Raw genomic sequence first — 22,922 nt, forward strand, 5'->3', positions numbered from 1 at the left:
TTCAGACCATTGCTGCCATGCTTCATGCCTATACCTGGTGTGCCTTCATATCATCTCCTTTTCCTACTAAATTTTTAACACTGCTCATAAATTACCATAGTCTCAACATCATAGTCAAAGAATTTAATTACCTTATGCAAACATGATAAAATCAAGACTTATTAGAAAAAGATCATAGGATACATTGTCTCAGTCATTTCCAACCTCCAAGTTCCCATCAGAGTCTTCAGACCCCCAATGTTCAGTTGATCCTTTCTGATTTCCAGTAAGACTAAAAACAATTTCTGGATCGCAAATATCTAATCAACGATCTTATGAACATCTCATACATATAAGCAAAAATTGCAGAAAGATTTTTACCTTCCCCAAATTTACATTTCTTTGGTTGCACTATACAGTAATCAAGTTATCTTGGTTTTACAAGATGTTTGCTATAGAGAAATAGCTCTCTCAATGTCTCTTTTCAATGACTTCATTAGAGTGACCACATACATGTTATATTTCCTATTGTCTGTCTTCAATTATGTATAGTTGAGTGAGTTTACACCAAATGATGTTTCTCATACATCCACCCTGATCCTTTTCATACTTTTAACATCTTCTAATTTTTGTCCATTTATTTCATTCTCTCTCTCTTCCTCTTTTCTCTCTCTCACACACATATACTTTTGCTGTTTGTCTCTGTCTCCTTCTGTCTCTGTGTGTCTGTCTCTTTTTCTCTGTCTTTGTGTTTCTGTCTCTCTCTGTCTCTGTTTGTATCTGTCTCTGTCTTTGTCTATTTTTCTCTTTCTGTTCTTCTTTGCCTCTCTCTGTCTGTCTTTGTCTCTCTCTCTGTCTCTCTCTTTTCCTCTACCTGTCTGTCTGTCGTCTCATTCTCTCTCTCTCTTTCTCTCTCCTTTCTTCTGTCTGTCTGTCTCTACTTGTGGGAGAAATTATGAACCAAAAACATGACAAAAATTTGTAGAAGTAGGATCACTGATGTACTTTTCATAAGTAAAATTTATTTGTGCTATCTAAGTAAATTGAGTCAACATCAAGAATCTGGTTGTAGCATTCTGACATTTTGGTTACTAATTTGGTAAAATGTCTTTAATACTTGCTTAGAATTTTATTCTTAGATTATATAATCCTTGTTCCCTACTCTTTCAAAAAGAGTTTCATAAAGATTACACAAGGCAAGTAAGTCCTATTTCCAGCTTTATTCAGAAAGGATTATGCACAGTGTATATGCTAGTATTCAGGCTTGGGTTCCCCAATTAGAGGCATATTTTCTTCAAAAACACAAAGGAAATTTCAACAATGAAGGCTCCAACAACTCCAATCAATGAAGAGAAAAAAAAATCAAGTCCTCACACCAGGAAAAATGATAAAGTTCAATAATTCTTCCTTATAAGAATCAGTCAGATATTAACAAGCATTTACTAAATATCTACTATAAACTGGGGAGGAAGCTAAAGTCAAGGAATACTCCTCCACCCACCAAAGAAAAGAAAAGAAAAGAAACAAGAGAGTCCCTGGTCACAAAAGTATACAGTCTAATGGGGGAGAAAAATGCAAATTACTGTGTACAAATGAGTTATATATACAGAAGAAATTGGAGAAAATCCACAGAGGGAAGACACAAGCATTAAAGGAGATGGCAGGGGAGAGAAGATCTGTATAATGAAACCTGTTTTTTCTTAAGCATTGATGAGGTTTAGATTTGGGGTACCCAAATGAAAATGAGGTCTAGTGGCAAGTTCAGAGTACAGGGAATCAAATGGAGCTCCCCTGCAACCCCTTTGGATTCTGCGCAAGGGTAGGGAGTTAATTGAGGTCTAGTGGTGGTGCGAGCAGTTCTCTATAAAGGAATTTACAGACCTGAAAACCTAGATTGATAAAAGAGATTTGTTATGGGGATTGAAAGTAAGATTCTAGTTAGTAAAAAGTGTTAGGTAAAGAGAAGAGGGCACCAGAAACAGTATTCCAGTGGGCAGAGAGTCCTTGGGATGCCAAGCATGGCATAGCTGGCATGTTTGGACCCTCTTCAAAGAGAGGACTCCACCTTGGCTCTTTATATAATGAGAGATTTAGCTAAAGGAGCCCGTGGGTGGAGACCCAAGTTGACTCAGATCTGATAGGGGCTGGGAGAGCCCAGATCTCCTATTGGAATTTAAAGGGAGTGCTTTTGACCAGGATTTGTGAATCAAAGGTCCTACCTTCTTGAATTGATAATGCATCAGCCAGGAGGGTTTGGGAGTAATCTGAATCACAAATCAATTTGAAAGGATCACAAATCAGTTTCTTAAAGGGATCACAACCCGCTTCAGTATCACTATTACAGACTTTTTGAAAAAATGCTATTATGTAATTTTTTCAAAGTTATGTTTGATTACTAGAAAAGCATCAATACTATTTTCTACTATTTATTTTCATTGAAAATGGAGAGTATTCCAGTTATATCATGAGGTACAAATAACAGACTCACAATCTTATGAAACTCATTGGTGTGTGTATATATATATATATATATATATATATATGTTATCCATTAAGTAGCACTTGATATGAGAGAGGAGCTCCGTATATATTTTAAAATCAATTTTCTACAGATTTATCTAATGTTTCCACTACTGGAAAATGAATTACTTCAGTAATTTGACTCTATGTATTCATTTTGGCTTATTTTTCTACTTCATAGAGTCTTTACTGCACTTTATGGGCACATTTAGTAAGCATTAGGAAACAGTAAGAAAAGTAAGAATGAGATAATTGTTTAATGGAATCTTCTCCACTGGTCAGAGATAGATTTTGGGAACAAGTGGAAACTGGAGAGTGAGGTTGTTACTGATAAGTCAGGAGTCTAAATAAATAAATAAATAAATAACAATATAATGAAGAAATACAGCACAACCCGTGTCTACATAATTGTAACAGTGGGTGAGGGACCTGTGGGGTGTAAAATCTCCATTTAAAGCAGAGATCCATCAGCAGATTAACATTTCCACATAGCCTTCAAGCTAATTCTTCACTTAAATTGCTTTGTGAGACCCATGTTAGAAAGGAATTTTGTTTTTTGTTTTTTGTTTTTATCCTTACCTAGACAGAGAAAAAAGGGAGTAGAGAAGAAAATGAACTATTTGTATATCTACAATTTGGGAGGAAGTTTATTTTCATTTAAGTTTATTTTAATTTCTAAAAAAAAAATTCAAATAAAAAAATGAATACTGTTTGCTCTTCAGATTCAAACATGAATGTAGTTTACAATCAATGCTAGGTAAGGATTTTAATTTTTTCTTTTTTTTTATGATTTTTATTGTGGTTCCATATTGTGTAGATAACTTTTTTTATCAGTTACTTAATTTATTGTGAATATTGTTTTATTGGTACCCATGAAGGGAAAGGGATAGAATTTGGAATTTTGATTATATTGTGAAATAAGAAGTTACAAAATAGTGACAAAATATTTTATTAGAATTGCTTTTCAAAAATAGCAGCCAGTATGAATGCAGGCTTCCTTTTTCAAACTTTTTTTGATCTGTATGAACAGCTTTTATTTTCAATTCTAAGAAAAGTCTACAACAGTTTCCTTCATGAAACACAGTAAAATGGATGAAAGGGTCACCCTCCTTGAATTATCTGTTTTGTTCTGACCTGTCCTGTATATTTATCTCATTATAACTTGTATTAAAGTTATCTGGGAACTTGTGTCAACTCTATCACTGTATTTTAACCTTTTTGAAGGCAGAGAATCTATCTTGCTTCATTTTTGCCTTATTAGAGTCTTTGTTGCAAATTTTTGACAAACATGTTTTGGATTAAAAGTAACTTAATATAATGAATGGGATGCTACACTGGAGTCAGGAAAATCTGGGCTCACCTGGGCACATCTAATTACTGGATGTTTGACCTTAGGCAAACCAAATATGTGTTTTTTTTTTCCTTCTATTGGAAAACGAGGAGTTCAAATTCTTTTCCAATTTTAAATCTTTTGTGCTATGATCCATGATTATCCATCCAAGAGACAAAACCGGAGAATCCAGATGAATAGAATTTGCCCTGTTTCCTGAATTTAATATATTGCTATATGTCTTATTTCCAAAAGTAGAAATTCCTAGAATTCATTTGTCCAAAACATCTACCTGGTCATCTGAGATTTTTCCAGCTCCAATATTATCCCTGGGAAACACAATCATGAAAAATTTCTTCAAGCATTGAAAATATCACCAATGACTTGGATTTTTTGGATCTCAAAGAGAAAGAAATATTAAGGCCAGAAAGACCCCATTTATAACAAGATTTTAGTTAGAGATAATGAGAAAGACTAAGCATCTTATTTTTCGTACTTTGATTTCAAAGCAGAATTTTGATCCTGGTTTTTTCTAGTTTTTTTTTCCCCTCTCTATTTTTCTTGGAGCAATATTAGAAAGATTTGTCATTTATTTTTTCCAAAAGGAATTCCTGATTTGTTTGCAAAGACACATTGGGCAAGGCATGATAGCACACACTTGTAATACCTGTTCCTGGAGACACTAAATTGGTGATGATTTGAAGTTGAGAATCCCAAACTGCAGTGGGTTAAGCTGATTGAGAGTCTACATAAACTTTAGCATTAATATGGCAAACCACCAGGAGCAAAGGGCCACTTATTGCCTAGGGAGACAGAGCTGATCAAAATGCTTATACTGACCGATGGTAGAATTGGATTCTGAGTGGATACTATATTTCTAACCCAAGTGAGAAAGGACCAAGGCTAAAATAGGGAAGGGAGAAGATAGAATGGAATATAACATATTAACCTAAGTAGAAGCCCTCATTTGTATTAAGTACTACTATCTTTCTCTTGTATCTCACTCTTGATCACTTCTATTATTTATGATCTTGACTACTTCTGGGAAGTTAGCACAGGCACTGGTATAAGCATAAAATAAACACTTCTTGGTGAAAATCCAGTTTCCTTTTTATCATTTTCATAGCTTCACACCCTTCTAGTACTTTTAGTAGTACAGGTAGTCTTTCCCTCATCCCTGTTCTCCTTCCTCAGGCTCATTCTTCTTCTAGTAATGATATTATTTCAATGTATATTCTTTCATCTACAACCTCTCCATTCCCATTTGTATGCTTTCATTTTTCATTTTTTTCAACAGCTGTCCATTTTACTTTTTTTTCCTTATTAACTAGATTGTAATTCAAACATCTTGCAGCTTAGGCTTTCTTCTTTTTCAGAACTTTATCTCCAATGTTCTTTCTTTCTTTTTTTTTTTTTTTTCTGAAGCAATTGGGGTTAAGTGACTTGCCCAGAGTCACACAACTAGAAAGTTAACAGTGCCTGAGGCCAGATTGGAACTCAGGTGCTCCTGACTTCAGGGCTGGTACTCTATCTGCGCTACCTAGATGCCCCTCTCTCATATATTCTTCTGAAAATCACAGACTATCAGAGTTAGAAGACATTTCAGAAGCTATCTAGTACAAAAACCCATAACAAGATTCTTTATTTAGGGAGAAAAAATGTGGCATTTTCCAATCAATCCTTTTCCTATCCTATCTCAAATAGCATCCTTAAGGAGGAAAAAAAAAACAACAACAACACAGCAAAACTAACCAAAATGATATCCAAGTGATAAGTGATACTCCAGATCCATAGTTTTCCATTCTCAGTGCATTCCCATAGCCTCCTTTGCTTTTTGCAGTCAAGTTTGCCCATTGTAATCTCTCAAGATTCTGTTTCAATGTATACATATTGTTGTTCTTTCCATTTATATTATTGTATCAATCACAATTTTGGTTCTTCTTTCTTCACTTTTTCTCAGTTCCTATGAGTTTTCCCATGATTCTTTGAACTCATCATAATCATTGTCTTTTTTTTTTTTTTTTACTCATTCTCTTTATATTAATGTAGAATGATTAATACATTTAATCCTTTCCCCAAATTGGGGGGCATGTCTTTTGTTTCCGGTTCTTACTTGCAACAAAAAAGGGCTGCTATAAATATTATGATGTATATGGAAGGGGATTTGCTTTCTCTGTATCAGTGATCTCCTTGGGATTAAACTCCCAGCTGAGGGATCCTTATTCCAAAGAATAGGAAGATTTTAATTAGTTATTCTTTGAATAATTCCAGATTTCCCTGTAAGTTATGGGAACTCCTCCTTTCCCTTCCCCAAAGCTCCTAACTTAATCACAGGCCTAGGACTTTCAGATAACTTTTGAAAAGTTTCAGATCCTCACCCTTGTTCCTCTATCATGAGGAATGATGGAGACCATCCTCCATCAGGTCAGAAAGGAGAGATCTGTCTCTGGAACTGCCTAGTGGTAGATTCACCTCCTGTTTCTATTTGGTGGAGACTTGGTGCTCTTTAGAGAGCCTGTAGTGGGCCTGTCACTCTATGCTGGGTTCAGAGAATTGTTTTTTTTTTTTTTTTAATTTTTTTTATCGTCCCTGTCAGTTAGCAGCCCAAGGTTACTGCCAGCTCTCTGTCAGGGCTTTGATTTTTGTCAGCCGTGGCCACGTCCTTTTAGTTTTCTGCTATCTTTTCAGCTTTGTTCAGGCTGAGCTCTACTTGTCTACTAATTAGCTCTTTGGAGATTTCCCTTTTAAAACTCACTATCACAGAGGACAGGAACCGTTCAAAAGTTTTGTGCTTCATAGACATTCCATATTCATCCCCGTTCTGTACCTCCGCATCTTAAAAATTAAAAGTGGCAGGCCAGGCCAATTTAAGGTAGCGGAGTCGCCCGGCCTATAAAGAGATACCTCCGGGTTCTTGATCAGGTATGTAGATGAATGACAGAGAGAGAAAAAGGTTTACATCAAAAAACATAAAATACTGAGGGGTACAAATTAAAAAGAAACTCTCACTCTGTGTAACATATTCACATTTTTCTTTATCTTCTGGTGTGCAAATATTGTGCTAGCTGAATAGCAAAGTAGCACAACTTTAGGGTACAAAAAAAAACCACACTGTAATAACATCAAGAGTGGTCTTACATCAAGGAAGGCCCTGAGGATGTCTTTGTTGTCAACTTCAGAAGAAAAGAGAGGAACAGAAGAGGAAACTGGCAGAAGGGATAGATGCCAGAGAACTCAAAGGATTAGGTCCGAGTGAGGTGATCGGTATTCGAAAACAGTCTGCCTTCTGGCTCTGATCTGAGGGAATAGGCTGGCAGCAGAGCCACAGGGCATACCAGCACAAACACACACCTTCAGCACACTGCTAGAGGCTTGCCTCGATGCCTTCCAAATTGTGCTCGCAATTAGACACAGAGGCATGGAGGAGCAATGGCAAAAAAGGGACTCTGTTTATGAATAAAAAGCCCCTTTTTACATAATGCCCAGTTCCAACCTGGCTCTCTCCCCATTTCCCCACTTCTCCCTTTATTCCACTAAGTACACTCTTCTTTGGGGAACTCAGTGATGTTCTAAGTTATACTTACACTGCATTTACACAGTGTTAATGCCAGCAAGATGAAAGTAAAAACCTTTGAATATATTAATGTTATAACACAGATGTCTTACTTTTTATCCCCCCCCTTTTTTTTAAAGAAAGATGGTGTGGCAGATAATGATGCAGATTGTGCTCGATGGCTGTGTAGATGAAACAGGGGAATACAGATTAAATAATTTTTTTTCTTCAAAGCTTACGTTTGCTCTATAATTTAAGTTCTGGGCTGATCTTGGTGGGAATAGGTGCAAGACAGCATCACAACATTGTTCTGATGGAGCAGAGAAACAACAGTGTAAATGGGGTCTGATCCACTTGTTCTGATTTTAGAGAAAGAAAAACAATGGGAGGTGTCCAAGGGAGAGAGACCCAGAGTCAATTGGCTTGATGGATAATGATTAGAAAGTGAGGGTAAAAGAGGGTAGATTCTCTGTGGTCGTGACTTTTCATATTTCTTGAAATATGAAAGTATTTCCCAATATGAAATCTATCTGTGAAAGTAGATATTTCTTGAAATATCCACATGTATTTACTTTTTGATTTCTTGTTTGCATCTTATGGGTCACTGGCCTTAAACTCTCCAGTAATCCTGGACCAAATGGAAAGATGCTAACTGAGCAGAGAAATAACAGGATAAATGGGCTCTAATCCATTTGCTCAGATTTTAAAGAAAAGGAAGAAAAACAATGAGTAGTCTGAGGGAGAGACCCAGAGTCAAGTGGTCTGGTGAAGAATGATTAGAAAGTGAGGATAAAAGAGGGCAAATTGTGAGTTTTCCTATTTCTTGAAATATCTGCTTTTATTTATTTTTTGACTTTCTTGTTTGCATCCTATATGTCACTGGCCTCAAACTCTCCAGTAATCCAGTGAACCAAATGAAAAGATCCTAAAAGTAACAAACACTCATGGGATAGTTTTCTCATTAAGGTTTTTTCATCATTGAAGTAAGAAGTGAGAAGTCAGCAGTGGCACTTGATTGCCTTTAGTTCCTGGCCTTAGAGCAGAGAGTATGATTTTTGTTTTTGTTTGTTTGTTTGTTAATTTTCAGGCTAGGATTTCTATGTAAATGTCTATTTTCTTTTCAGAAAAACAATATTAGTTCAGCTCTAAACTTCTAGAAATTCAAATCTTCAATGGGACTGATTTAAGACTACTGTTACTATAAGCAATTAATATTTATTTAACTAGCGCTTTAAGATTGACAAAGTACTTGCAAACATTATCTCATTTGATCCTTATCACACCTGGGAAATAGATTATTATCTCAAGTTAATTTTTGTGTCCATTTCACAGATGAAGAAATAGAAGCTTAAACAGATTATGTGATTTTTCCCATGGTAATAGAGCTATTAAGTGTCAGAGGCAGGTTCTGAATCTTCTAAACTGAATTGCAGTTTTCCTCTTTTCACTTGGTTGAGCTGGACCAAATCTTTTTCTGTGACTATCAAATTTCCTTATACATTGACAGGTGTCTTCTCAAAAAATCCAGGAAAAGAAATATTTTGTTGTTGTAGTTGAGTCATGTCTGACTCTTCATGACCCCATTTGGAGTTTTCTTGGCAAAGATATAGAATGTTTTGTCATTTTCTTCTTTAGCTCATTTTACAGATGAGGAACTGAGGCAATCAGGCTCAAGTGACTTGTACAGGGTCACACAAGTAGTAAGTATCTGAGGCTGGACTTGAACTCAAATATTCCTGACTCCAAATCTGACTATTGATTGCAATAGCTAGCTAAATGTTTGCTTCATGTGAAATGCCAATATGTTCAAAATAATTTGTCCTCATTTTCATTAGGTGCCAGAATATAAAACCCCAGAATTCTGATAAGTTGTTTACCAAAAACAGAGAAAGAAACTTCTCAAAACAGAATTTCTGAGCTCAGTGGGAGTCTATTCTAGTTATCTCTATCGTTACAACTTGGATAATAGATTTCCTACAGATATTAAGACAGGAGGCAACTGGGACTTGCTTACTGCAATGTCCTCCTCCTCCTCCTTTTCTTTGAATGTCCCTCAGGTGGCACATTGTCCCTTTTTGTGACATCTCCTTTCTTCTTTTCTCTCTCAAGATTGCTTTTGATCTTCATTTAAACCAGACTTCACCTATATACAAATGTTGTGAAGAGACATCTCTCCACATACACACACACACACACACACACACACACACACACACACACACAAACACAATATGATCTGTCCTCTATCCTGTCCCTTGCCTTCAGGGATATGTTTCTCTAATAAACATAATGCAAGCCCAATGGGGAAAAGACAAACAAAAAATAGAAGTTTAGACAATTTTGATTATATAAAAATTAAAAGCTTTTGACATAACGTAATAAAGACAGAATTAAAAGAGAAACTTAAGAACAGGAAAAATATTTGCAATAAATATCCTCTATAAAAGCCTGACATTCAAAATATATAAGGAACTTATATGAATACATAACACCAGAAACAATTTACCAATAAACAAGTGGTCAAACAACATAGATAAATAGTTTTCAAAGGAAGCTTTGTAACATATGAATGACCCCAAGAAAAGCAAATCACTGATAGTGAGAGAAGGCAATTAGGTACAGTGGATAGAGTGCTGAGCCTCCATTCAGGAAGACTAGTCCTCCTGAATGCAAATCTGGAGTCAGATACTTACTTGGTGAGTGACCCTGGGCAAGCTACTTAACTCTGTTTGCCTCAGTTTCTTCATCTGTGAAATGAGGTGAAGAAGGAAATGGCAAATCTCCCTGGTATTTTTTATCAAAAAAATCCCCAATGGGATCACAAAGAGTTAGGACTGAAAAACAACTGAACTGTTACTAACAAATAATAGTGAGAAAAAAAGCAAAACAAAATAGCTATGGGCTCTTACTTCATAAAAATAGGCAAAGATGACAAAGTCTAGGAATAGTCAGAGAGCCTCTGGGAAGGCATACAAATACACTGTGGGTGGATCTGTGAAGTAGTCTGACTATTCTGAATAGCAATTTTGAGATATTCAAGAAAAGTCACTAAAATGCTCATACCTTTTGGTCCCATATTCCCTCTGCTGAGTAAATAGCCCAAAGAAGTTGAAGACAGAAAGTAATAACAATACAACATCTATCAAAATATTCATAGTAGCATCTTTTATGACTAGAGGGTGGGGAAATCTGGAAACAAAGCAAGTGTCCACAGGTTGTTGAACAGATAAAAAGAAATGGCAAATGAATATATGGATATTGTTATGCAGTAAAAAAAAATAATGAATGTTAACAATTCAGAGAAATTGAAAGATTTGTATGAACTGATTCAGAGTAAAATAAGTAGAACAGAGAATAATATATGCAAAGACTAACAATGCAAAGTTTTTAAAAGCCATTAAAGAAAACTTGAATTCTGAGGGAATTTTTTAAAATGGGCATTTTGAAGAATGGATAATGAAAAATATCTCCCCTTCGATATCAGAGAGGCTGATTACAAGGACAATATACAATATATTATCAGCTGTAGTCACTGTGTTAGAGATTTTTGTCTAATTGTGTCTATGGGATATTTTTGGGGGAGAGAGTTAGGTTTGTATGTATGTGTGTTTGACACAAAGAGTGTTGTTCTACATGTCATGGCAGCACTTCTTTGATGTCAAAGTCCTCTTCCAGAAAGGACAGAGGACAGGTTGGATCAGGATGAGAGTGTGTGCAGAGTGACTGTAATGTAAAGGCTAAAATTAATTAATTAAAAAAATTCTTTTTTTCAAATGAGAGTGTCAGAATGTTCAATTGCAGTTCTGCTACTGTTTAGTTTCTTAATGGTTTTATGACTCTGTTTCCCATCTAAGAGCATGAACGAGTATCCTTTATTTCACATCATGTTTTACATTGGACCGAAGACAGAGCTTAGAGTTACAAATTTGCTCGTTTGTTGTTGTTCAGTCATTTTTCAATCCTGTCCACTATTCATGGCCCATTTAGATTTTTTTTTTTTTGAAAAAAATACCAGAGTGATTGGCCATTTCCTTCTCCTGCTCATTTTATCAATGAGGAAACTGAGGCAACAGGATTAAGCGACTTGCCCAGGGTCACACAGCTACTAAGTGCCTGGGTAGGATTTAAACTCAGGAAGATGAGTCTTCTTGATGCTGGGTCCTGCACTCTATGCACTATAGAGTCATATAGCTGAACCAGTGGGATTAGGAATATCTGAGTTCAAATCTTTCTTTAGTTACTTCCTAGCTGCACGACCCTGGGCAAGGCAATTAATGTCTTTGTACTTCACTTTCTTAAACTGTAAAATGAGGGAATTGGACCTCTAAATCCTTTCCAGATCTAACTCCATGATATGACCCTCTCCAAATATCCTGTCCTGAATAGCTATTCCCATTGCCTTTTTCTAATCCTTATTCTGCTGAACCTCCAAACAAATGCACTTTCAAAATCTTTCACACAGAGAATCAGTGTCTCCCTCCCGTGAACCACCATTATCCTCATGAAAAAGCATTTTTAAGTGGCTTAGCTACAATTTTGTTCTAGATTGGCATAAATAGCCCTGTATAGACAGCATGACTACCCATTGAGAAATTGGTTACTGAACAACCCACTGTTTACTTTTCTTTCTTCAGTCAGGAAATGATCCTACTCACTTAAAACCGTAAGCAACTTCCTGACTGTCTTTGACCTCTGGCCATCCTTCCAATCTCTCGACCTCACAGATGGTTTCATGGACTTTAGCAGGTTAAGGTCATCATCATTAGACATTGTATCAGAGAGCCAAACATCTGAGAAAATTATTTTTATTCTTCATCAGTAAAGATGTTTCTGTGACCTCTTCTCCATTAATGAATTCCCTAAACCTAGACCTTAGAACTGATAAAAAAAAAATCGTATGGTTTTAGATTTATTACTACAACAGAGTTTAGAAGCCATTGAGTCCAGTCCTTTGATTTTGCAAATGAGGAAACTGAGGCAGAGAAGCAGTTAAATGACTCACCTAAACTCACACAGCAAGTAAATGTCTAAGGAAGGATTTAAACATATATTTTTCTGACTGTGAAGGTCTATCACTCTATCTGTCATCCAGGCTGCAGCAGAGAAGGAAATCTAGTTTCTTTATGTTCTTGAGACTGTATTATTGTTTTGGTTTTGTTTTTAGAATAAAGGTCTTGGCAACCTGCTGAGCTTTGGATAAGATTTTAGCTTAGACTAGGGCACTCATTAACACTAATTGTGTTAGCAATTTATTGATTGAATGAAATTAAGCAGTTGTTTGGTTGCTCAATGATTGTAAATAAAGATACAGATAGGAAAATGTTGTTTTGATCAATCCCACCCTATAAGGAATGATTGAAGCATCTGGGAATGTTTAAAGTATATAGGAAGATGGAGGAGAGAAATGATAACTGTCTTCAATTGTTTGAAGGGTTGTTCCTGGAAGAAGAATTGGATATGTTCTATTTGGCTAAGAGACAAAATTAGGAGTGAAGAGTTAAAAGATAGGAAAAACAATTAGACTCGATATTGATGAAAATTTTTAAATTTTTAAAATTTTATTTTATTATTATTATTTTTTGTAAATTTTATTTTTATTTTATTTGAAATGAATAGATTTTTATGAAGCATTAGAGCTATCTAAAAGGTGATCAGGCTGCCTTACTGGCAGAATTCAAGAAAATGTTGCTTGAACACGTGTCATATGTATTGGAGAGGAATATCCTTCAGATATTATTTGGACTGAAAGACCACTTCAGATTATGAAATTCTGTGAATGTGTATTTGCTTCTATGGTGAAAAAAAAAAACAACAACTTACAATTGCATACTTTTTTCCCTTTTGCTTTCATGGTAGTTCCTGAAGTTTAGCAGGTTAAGGTCATCTCTTCAGAATCTCTGGAATAATAACAGTTCCTTTTACCAGTTTTTCTCAGTCTTGATAACTCAATGGAGCATAGACTTGGGAAGGGGGGGAACTTACAAACAAGGTAGGTCAGAACTGGATCTTACTAATTCTCCAACCCATGTAGTTGTTAGCATTATGTAAAGGCAAACAGGCAAAGGAGAAAAAAAAGAATGTCCCTAAATTCTTAGATAAGTTGAATGATTCAGGCTTAAATAACTACAGTAGAACTTTTTAACAAGAAGAGCAACAATGATGTCGATTCATAATCTACATATTATGTAGTACAAACTATTGCTGATTTCTGGAAGATTTATAAAGGGGTATTTCCAAAGCAGATTCTCAATGAGGCAGCTAGGTGGCAAAATGTATAGAGTTGCCAGGCCTGAAGTTAGACACTTGTTAGATATTTTCTAAAGCTGCATGACCCTAGGTGAGTTACTTAACCCTGTTTACCTTAATGTACTCATCTGTAAAATGATCTGGAAAAAGAAAGGGCAAACTACTTTGAGATCTTTGCCAAGAAAACCCCAAATGGAACTATATCCAAAGGGCTATAAAATTGTAAATACCCTTTGATCCAGTAGTATCTCTATTGGGCCTATATTCCAAAGAGATCATAAAATGGGGAAAAGGACCGATATGTGCAAAAATATTTGTAGCAACTCTTTTTGTGATGGCAAGGAACTGGAAACTGAGTTGGGAAATGGCTGAATAAGTAATGATACATGTATGTAATGGAATATTATTGCTCTATAAGAAACGATAGGCAGACTGATTTCAGAAAAGCCTGGAAAGACTTATATGAACTGATGCTAAGTGAAATGAGTAAAACCAAGAAAACATTGTATATAGTAACAAAAAGACTATGTGAGTATCTACTGTGATGGATTTGGCTTTTTTCAGCAATGAAGTGATTCAAGGCAATTCCAATAGACTTGTGATGGAAAGTGACCTCTGCATCCTGAGAAAGAACTATGGAGACTGTTCTCATGTTTTTCCCTCTTTTGATCTGATTTTTCTTGCACAGCATGACAAATATGGAAATATGTTTAGAAGAATTATGCATGCTTAACTTATATTGGATTGCTTGCTTTCTTGAGGAGGAGAGAGAGAAAAATTTGGAATATAAGGTTTTGCAAAGGTGAATGTTGAAAATTATCTTTTCACTTATTTAGAAAAATAAAATACTATTCAAAAAACCAAATGGGGTCACAAAGTCAGGAACAACTGATTGACTAAACCACAACAAAGACTATCTATATCAATTATCAATCATTTTAAGGTGAAAGAGAGCTAAATATTCAATTTTTCTGAAAAATAATTTTCTAATCTAGGCAAGCTTCTTAAATGAAGAGGTAGTATAAATCGAATATACATTATAGAAATTTATTCTTGGGAATGACTATAGAAGAGTCTTTTGTTCTTCCATAGTCTGGCCTATGGTTTCCTTCATGTACATCTACTGAGTCACAAATCTTAGATATCATAACATTCTATCTGTTCAAAATATACATTTCATAAAGAGACCCTGAAAAATATAGCACAAAAGAGTGGCTGAAATAGAGCAGGTACTTTCTCCAATCTTAATTGACATTAGCCATCTGTCAGGCACCAAGTATGGCTGGGAAGACTGCTTTTCAATGATCACTTAACCAACTGGCTGCTTGCTGAACCTGAATAATTATATCTATGAAGATGGAGATTATTCCATTGAATTACACCCCAGAGGTGACTTATGAATGGGGTGAGGTCAACCCAGCCAGGAAAGGACCAGGGGTGGACCAGCAAGCACCCTCCCAACTTGTACTTGAGATATTATAATATGGCATTGGATCTGACAATGCATCTGCAGGCTGGAATGAGGTGACAGGGTCATGTCTACTAAACTTATGTTGCCACATGGCTTCTAGTTCACCGGCAGTCACTAGTTGGGAACATTCTTTTTGTGTGGACAATTGCTATGCAGATTGCATACTATGTCTAGTTTAAAAGAATAATCTTCTAATATTTATGTTCTTCTTGGTTTAAAAATGCTTTGTGCTATCTTGCAAAGGAAATTTGGGAGAATTACTGAGGGAGTATAAATATGACTGTACCTTTTGTCAACAAATTTCTTTGGTAGTAAATATGAACTCAGGTATATATATCATCATACCACTATGGTAACAGTTCAAAACTACACATTTTACATTTGATTCAACATCCTTATTCTATTGATGAGGAAACTGGGGCCAATGGAAGTGAAATTCCTGGCCCCGAAGTCATCAAGGTAGTCTATAATTCATGTTTAATATTTATAAAATATATTAAATTCATTACTTTACTCATTTCTTTCTTTTTTATACTACTTTTATACTAGTGTTTCCAAACTCATGCAACAATAATTTTCAACATCTGCCTTTGCAAAATCATGTTCCAAATTTTTCTCCCGCCCTCCCTTCCTTCTTCCCCTAGATAGCAATCAATTTACTACAGGTTGAATCATGTGTAATTCTTCTAAACACGTCCATATTTGTCATGCTATGCAAGAAAAATAAGATCAAAAGGGGAAAAAAAGCCATGAGAAAGAAAAAAACTTACTCATTTCTTATCTCAGAAAAAGAACATGGCATAGTGAATAAGGGAATACTTGGCCCTGAAGCCAGGAAGACCAAAGTTCTACTCCCATTTCTAAGACACAGTATCTGTAGGACCCTGGCAAGTCATTAACTTCTTAGTGCTCTAGCCCAAGGTTGTCAAACTCAAATAGAAATGTGAATTACCATACTGAGGGATCCCTTGGGGAAGCATGCTAACTTAGAAAATCTCACATTAGCATTATCTCTGTTCTATTATATTTTTTCTTATTTTATTAATATTTCCCAATTATATTTTAATCTGATTCAGATTCAGTTATGAGTTTTTCTCCACTCCCATCACCCAATACATGCCTCTTAACTACTTTGGTACTTCTGATCTAGGCAGCCCTCTAAGACTGTAAACTGAAGATTAAGTACCAACCTGGATTGGTAGAGAGGATTCCTTATGGAGGGGTCCCCAAAAAGTGAAATCACAGATTCAGTCTCTAATCCTGATGGTCACAATAATCTGTGGTATTATCCCTGTTTTGGATATGAGAAAACTGATTTGCATATTGTCACACTATTAGTGTGTAAGGGAGGGTTTGTCCCCAGATCTTCTTTATTTAAGTCTAATGTCCTACCCATTAAACAGTACTATAATGGCATACATACATACACAAACAAAGAGCTCTATATATCATCTATCTCTCTATCTATCAATAGAGACAGAGAGAGGGAGGAAGAGAGACAGAGAAAGAGAGACTTCATACACACACACACACACACACACACGGATATATGGATAGTGGTATGTGTGTATAGGGAGAGGGAGGGAAAGGGAAACGAAGAGAAGGAAGAAATAAAGGGAGGGGAAGAAGGAAAGAGAAGGGAAGAAAGAAACAATGGAAGGGAAGAAAGAAAGGAAAAGAAAGGGAAGAAGAAATGGAACAAAGGGAGAAGAAAGATGGGGAGAGAGAAAGAAAAAGAGAGGAGATAAAGGGGGAAGAAAGAGAAGGGAGAGAGGGGGAGAGCAGAAAGAAAGAGTTGAGGATAAAGGGAGTGGGAGTGAAAGAGTCAGAGAGAAAGGGAAACAGAGAGAGAGAGAGAGACAGAAACAGAAAGAGAGAGAGAGAGAGACAGAAACAGAGAGAGAGAGAGGAGAGAGAGAGAGAGACAGAGACAGAGAGACAGAGACAGAGAAAGAGAGGGAAAGAGAGAAAAAGAGACAGAGAGAGAAGGAAAGAGACAGATTCAGATAGACAAAGAGAGACAGAGAGAAAGATGTGAGGCAGGGATAGACAGACAAAGAGTGACTGAGAAAGACAGAAGCAGAGAGAGAAAGATGGGGAGAGAGAGAGACACTGAGAGAAACAGAAACATATAGAGAGACAGAGACAGTGACACAAAGAGAAAGATGAAGACAGAGAGAGAGAGAGAGAGAGAGAGAGAGAGAGAGAGAGAGAGAGAGAGAGAGAGAGAAAGAGAAACAGAGACAGAGACAGAGAGAAAGAGAGAGAGTCAAAATCAAATAAGAATATCAGGCTCGGAGATTCCAAATCATTGTCCATTGATCTGGATTTTCAAAAAACAAAAACAAGAACTGTCAACCTCAAAGAGGAACTCATGCTAAACCACAGATCCCTTTTTCACAAAGTATTGCAAAACCTCCCCACAGACACCACCTTACCTAATGCACAGGTCTCATACCAAAGAGCCAATAAATAAAGTCAAGACTCTGAAAGGCAACACAGAAATACAGAACGAGGAAGTCCATTAGTCCTGATTTCCACTGGAAAGAGGTCAGTCCAGGGCAGACAGAGGACAGTCCAAATATAGCTAGAGCCTTTTACTATAAAATGAGACGTGAATCAGCTAGGTAGCACAGTGACTAGAGTGCTAGAGTTAAGGAGATCCAAGTTCAAATTCAGCTTCAGATACTGATTAGTTGTGTGACCGGGCAAGATCATTTAACTTCTGCTCAGTTTCCTCAGTTATAAAACTGAGATCACAGAATAGCACTGAACTCTCTGGGTTATTGTGAGGATTAGGTGAGAAAACTGTTGCAAAACACTTAGCCCTGTGTCTATATAAATGGCTGTTGTTGTTATATCAACCAACAAGCATCGATTAAGCACTTACTGTGGACACTGATTTCAAAGACATATTCAGAATACAAAGTTAAATGTAAAAACAGTCCCTGTCCTCAAGGTGCCTAAATTCAACTAGGAGAGAAATTAAATACAAAAAATCAATATATATCAAGGGCATAAAAGTTAAATGTAAAATGTTTTGGGAAGTTGGAGGGCAAACCAGGAAATGGTCTATCTAGAAAGGTATTTTTGAGTCTTGAAAGCAATATTTAGTTTTTCAACATGAAAGCAAAAAAAAGTACCATGGTTTAGTTGCTACACTTAAAACAAAAAAGCTGAGATTCCCATCCCTCTCTGACATATAAACTCTAGTGTGACTCCAGGAAAGTTGTTTCATCCCTTTGCGCTTCAGAGACCTCCCTAAGGTTTTTCTACCACAGAGTTCCCACATGGACAGTTCATTCTACCATGAAATTGTGGATAGACATCAAAAGAAAGGGGAAAAGACCCACATTACAAAAACATTTATAGAGGCTCTTTTTGTTGTGCCAAAAAATTAGAAGTTGAGGGGATGCTCATCAATTGGAGAATGGCTGAACAAATATGGTATATGAATGAATGGAATATTATTGTGCTATAAGAAATGATGAGCAGGCAGATTTCAGGAAAAAAAAACAGAAAAAGACTTAAACAAACTGATGGCAAATGAAGTGAGCAGAACCAAGAGAATGTCCTACACATTAACAGTAAGATTGTATGATCAACTTCTCAGCAATACAATGATCTAAGACGATTCCAAGACTCGGGATGGAAAATTCTATCCACAACTAAAAAAAGAACCATGGGATCCAGACTATTTCTTTTTTTTTCTTTCTTTCTCAAACTTTCTCCCTTTTGTTCTGATTCTTATTTTCACAATATGACTAATATAGAAATGTTTAATATGATTTACATGTATAACCTATAGCAAACTTCTTGCTCTCTTGCTGAGGGGGGAGGTAAGAAAGGGAAGGAGAAAAAAATTGGAACTCTAAATTTTATAAAGATGAATGTTAAAAACTCTTTACATATAATTGGAAAAAATAAAATACTATTAAGTGGGGGGGGGGAGAAATTATGAATTGAGTTTTCAGTTGAAAAATAAATGATTGCTCAAAAGTGATGACATATTACAGTCACTGTTGAGAGCTAGGAGTGACTTTCTTCTTTTGAATGCTTTTCATGTGTCTCTATGCTTTTTAAAAACAGATTTAAGTTTACTAAATAAAAATGAGGTTGTCAAAAGCTATAGGTATGTAACATTGATGGCTAGGAAGAATTGCAACAGGTTTTGTAACTTGGGAGTTTTCTTCTGTCACTATGTCTCTTTTCACTCCCTTATTCCTTCCTCCCAACTATAGCAAAATAATTGGTTGACATACTTAAATATAAATTTGCATAACTTTAGATTCCGAATATGTAATCAGTCCTTTGATAGGCTAAAGGGACGTTTCACTATACCTGTACTCTGAAAACAAAATATCAAATGTTTATTTCCTTTGATTAGGCAAAAGATGCCTTTACAGCAAATAGGGAGTACATGTTTGAATTTTTTTCCTAAAAAGTTATTTGAACATATAGAATTTAAATATTACAAGACAGGAAAGATTCATAATGAGGTAAATTTTCTTCTCACTTCATGGATTCTAAAAAGGGATGAAAGGAAGACCAACCTAGTTCTATTTTTACTTTAAAACAAGTTTTTATTAAATAATGTCTTTCTATGTTACCAAAATTTTTCCACGTATCTTTCACCTACTCTTTCCCAAAGAGCTTTCCCATATAATGAATATGATTTTTAAAGATGAGGAAAAATAAAAAGGGAAAATTAATCAATACATTAAAAACCACCTAAAGATAAGTGCAATATGACATACCTCATCTCTCCAAAGGAATGGATTGGGGTATTTTTTAAATATCTTTTCTTTCAAGTCATTTTTAAAAATAATTTTGCCATACTCACTTTTGCTTGGGTGTGTCTATTCTTTCCACTACTGTAGTATCATTACTGCTATAGTAATTATCTATTACATTCATGCATTATAATTTTGCATTCCTCTGTTGATGAACATCTACTTTATTTAATAAACTTATTTTGGGGGGGTTATTTAATGAAAATGAAATCATAATCTGAGAACAGCCAACAACGCAGAACTTTGATCTAGGAATTGTGGGCATTTGCAAATTATTCAATTCAATTCAATGAGAATTTAGTAAGTGCCTATTCCTGTGTGTCTGGTACCAGGAATAGAAAGAAAAATCATGAGTAAACACTCTCCTGAGGGAAAACTATACTTACCGAATTTTACAGAAAATTGGAGAAAGTAGAGATTAGAATCTGGGAAATTAATTAGGAAGTTATTATAATAGTCCAGGTGAGAATAATCTTTTTAATGTAAAAATATGTTCCTTAACCTGAAAGGCCTTAATCGTCAAATAGGACAAAAATATGAATGAATGCATTATGAGAATACAATGTCCATTTGTGTCTTCTTCCAGTTAATTATTGTAATATATAGGTGATCCTGGATGACATCATATGGACTGTTCTTTCATTCATTCTGATGAGGTCCTGGATCACTAGGTGGGATTGGCAGAGAAAGCCTGAAGTACTGATAAGTACTCTCCTTTCTCCAATTTTCTATAAAATTCGGTAAGTATTGTTTCCCCTCAGGAGAGTATAGGAAATTTGTCTTTTCCATTATTGATTGTTAAAAGTCCTTTCCTTATTGGAAACTGAGTGGATGCCCATCAGTTGGAGATTAGCTGAATAAATTATAGTATGTGAATGTTATAGAATATTATTGTTCTATAAGAAATGATCATCAGGATGATTTCTAAAAGGCCTGGAGAGACTTATATGAGCTGATGCTGAGTGAAGTGAGCAGAACCAGGAGATCATTGTACATGGCCACAGCAAGATTATACGATTATAAATCCTGACAGATAGAGCTTTTTTCAACAGTGAGGTGATTCAGGCCAATTCCAATAGACTTGTGATGGAGAGAGCCATCTGCATCTAGAGAGTGTACTGTGATAACTGAATGTGGAACGCAACATAGTATTTTTAGCTTTTTGTTGTTGTTTGCTTGCTTTTTGTTTTCTTTCTCATTTTTTCCTATTTGATCTGATTTTTCTTGTGCAACATGATAATTGTGGAAATATGTATAGAAGAATTGCATGTATATATATATATATTACATTAAAATATATATTGAATTACTTGCTGTCTGAAGAGGAGGAGGGAGAGGGAGGGAAAAAAATTTGGAACACAAGATTTTGCAAGGGTGAATGTTGAAAATTATCTTTGCATGTATTTTGAAAATAAAAAGGTATTTAAAAAGCCCTTTCCTTGCTAACTATATGCTCTCTTAAATCTATTTTGTATTTACCTTTCCTGGAGTCTATTTTGCCTCTTCATTTTGTCTGGAACCTCTTCTCATAAATAAATCTACCTTTTACCAAAAGAGAAAGATCATTGTGAATTCGTCATATGACCAAACTCCAATATTTGGTGGCAATTGCTCTCCTTAATCTCATCATTTGATGCCTACATTAATCTCAGCATTTGGTGCTGAACCTCAAACACATCAATTCTTTCAAAATTATTTTAGCAAGAGTGTATTAAGGGCCTCATTTGGCAAAGATATTGTGGTTAAGCGTTGGGAATATAAAGAGAAAATAAAACATTCTCCCATTAGATTGAGAGCTCCTTGAATGCAGGGATTATTTTTGCCCTTCTTTATATCTCTAGGACCTAGTGTCACAGTGCCTGACATACTTAGAGCTTAATAAATACTTATCGGCTTCACTATTTCCCTTCAAAGAACTCACATTCTAACCAGTTATAACAGTAGACACAAGAGCTCCTAACTTTGGTTCTATGAATTATTTTTTAACTGAAAACTATATTTCAATATTATTGGTTTGTAATTCTATGTATTTTATGTATTTAAAGACATTATTCTTAAAAGAGATTCATAGGTTTCACTAGACTGCCAAAAAGGTCTATAACACAAAAAATGGTTAGGGACCCATGAAGAATAAAAGCTTTCAGAAGCCCTACCATGGGCTCAACAGTCGGCAATATAATGATTATTAAAGCTTGAAGGTGAAGGAAAGAGCATCTATGGAGCCCAAAGAGAATTCACAGCTGTGGGAAAGGTGAACTGCCTCCCAAGGCTACAAAGGAAATGGAGCAGAAGAAAAGGGATGAGCTATCCCCATCTCAACCTTATATCTAGAAACTCTCTAGCTTCTATCAAGTTTAAGTCAAGTCTTTCCCTTTTTTCTTTTCTTTCTTTTTTTTTTTTCTCAATGATCCTAACACCTCTGGGGATCCATTCCTAGAGTCACAGCTGAAGAAGAAAGGGGTCAAAAACAGTTAAAATACAGAGAGATCTACTTCCACAAGATTGTATACCATCATCAAGGACTTGGAGCAATGCAGGCAATCAGTTAATACTCAGATGAGAGAGATCCAATTATTTATTTTAAAAATATAAATCACTATTCAACAAGCAATCTTCCTGTTGGAATGAGATAGTAGAAATCACACTCTGGAAATTTATCATTGAGAAAGACATTCAAGAATCTGGCCTGTGAATCTGAATATAGCAAAAATTCAACTAAGGTGTGGCAAGGTGGTAATTTGTGTTAGTAGAAAAAAATCAAAGGTTTTTCGAAGTAATGAGCTATGAGAATATAATAAACAAGGAACAAAGCATTTACTTATCTTTCTTTCTAGATTTTTCTATTATTTAACTATCCCTATCATCTATCATCTTTCTATTATATTTTTATTCATTAATGAAAAGAGTTTCCTGATGAGGAAATGTCCTGTATCGATGCAGAAAGCCAATTTTTCTGGAACATTATCTCATAAAATCAGCATCCAGGAGGATGATTCCATTATGTTCAACATCTTATAATTTCAATCTATT

Source organism: Antechinus flavipes, chromosome 6 (genome assembly GCF_016432865.1).
Source record: "Antechinus flavipes isolate AdamAnt ecotype Samford, QLD, Australia chromosome 6, AdamAnt_v2, whole genome shotgun sequence".
Classification (NCBI taxonomy): domain Eukaryota; kingdom Metazoa; phylum Chordata; class Mammalia; order Dasyuromorphia; family Dasyuridae; genus Antechinus; species Antechinus flavipes.